Genomic DNA, 1,859 nt, shown 5'->3' with positions numbered 1-1,859 from the left:
CACTCACTTTGTAGACCAGGCTGGCCTCGAACTCAGAAATCCGCCTGCCTCTGCCTCCCGAGTGCTGGGATTAAAGGCGTGCGCCACCACGCCCGGCTATGACGGTCAGTTTTAAAGCCAAGTGGTCTCATGTGCTTGCAACACCCCCACACTCAGGAGGCAGAGGCTGGAGGATGGTGTGTTTGAGGCCAGACTAGGCACGGTGGCCCAAAGCCTTTAATGCTAGCACAATGGAGGCAGAAGCAGATGGATCTCTGTGAGTTCAAAGCCAGCCTGGAGGTGTTTAGGGGAGGAGGGAGAGGAGACAGGGTCTTTTCAGGGTGTGGTGGCACATACCTTGTGTCCCAGCAGTAGGGAAGCAGAGGCAGGAGGGAGGACTGCCAGTTTTAAAGCCAGCTGTGGACTATATAGAGCGTTCCAGATGAGTCCCAGGCCATAGAGACAGTGTGCAGAAGAATCATCATTCACGAAACGAATCCAGGACACAAGACAAAAGATCTAACGGGCTATAAATTGGTACCCACTTCCCGGCCTCTGCTTTTCTCACCTTGGCGCTGGTTTAATCTAGTGGAGGAGAGACACAGAGGCAGGCTGGGGTAGAGGCACTATCCAAAACAGGTAAAGGTCTGGTCCCTACAGGGTCAACCCTGGATGGTTTTCCTGTGTGGAGGGGACCACCAGACTCCACGCAGATGAATCGAAGCCTCATCCAACGCACCAGATGTAGACGACGCAAGCACGCGTGGGTGCACGCTTGCGTTGGGAGTATACCAGGCGCTGTCTACCTACGAACCACAACCTCCTGCGCTGAGAGCTTTAATGGGGCCTTGCAGCACAGATGGCTCTTCCGAGGAGCCTCTGTGTGGGTGGGAAGAGGCGACGCGCTCCAGGCTCGGAAAGCTATTCTAGGTGTGTGAAGGGCGATTGCGAGGAGGTGAAACGCAGGCTGTCTGCAGAGCATTATCTGGGTTATTGTTTGAGGGGGAAGAGTTTGTCTGCATCCGCTGCCTCTAAAGCCCCAGGGGTCAGTGGCGCTACCAAGGTTCTGCCCATAGGGGGCGCTGCTCCCCCAGGCCTCCTCCTGTTCCTGATTTAAAGGCCTAACAACTAAGCCAATACCAGCTATCTTTATTGATTTCCCGCCTGGGGAGAACCCTAGGAGGCCCAAGAACCTAGACCCCGGCTTCTGCTCTGGGTTCCCGACTTCAGCTGCTCAGCTACATCTGGGCCACCAGGTAGGCTTAAATACTTTCAACAGTAAGATTTTCTCAACCTTCCTAATACTGTGTCCCTTTATTACAGCTCCTCATGTTATGGTGGCCCAACCATAGAAGTATTTTTTTGGCTACTTCATAACTGTAATTTTGTTACTGTTATGAATTATACTATAAATATCTGATATACAGGATATCTAATATGTGAACTCCCCCGCCCCAAAGGGTTGCAACTCTCTCGGGTGTATTGGTATATTGCACACCAATTTAAAAAAAATACAGGGCTGGAGAGATGGCTCATTGTTTAAGAGTACTAAGTACTCTTCCAGAGGGCTGGGTTCAAATCCCAGCACCCACAAGACAGCTCACATCTGTCTGTAACTCCGTGGTCTGACACCCTCACAATGACATACCTGCAGGTAATATACCAATGTGCAAAAAGTAAAGGAAGAAACGAAGGCAGGAAGACAAGTGCCAGGCCAACTGTAGATATGTCTGCCCTGGCAAGCATAAAAGCCTAGGCTCAGCCGGGCGTGGTGGCGCACGCCTTTAATCCTAGCACTCGGGAGGCAGAGGCAGGCGGATTTCTGAGTTCGAGGCCAGCCTGGTCTACAAAGTGAGTGCCAGGATAGCCAGGGCTATACA

The sequence above is a fragment of the Mus caroli genome, chromosome 17 (genome assembly GCF_900094665.2).
Source record: "Mus caroli chromosome 17, CAROLI_EIJ_v1.1, whole genome shotgun sequence".
NCBI lineage: Eukaryota > Metazoa > Chordata > Mammalia > Rodentia > Muridae > Mus > Mus caroli.
The sequence above is the reverse complement of the archived record's forward strand: the minus strand, read 5'-3'. Positions refer to the sequence as shown.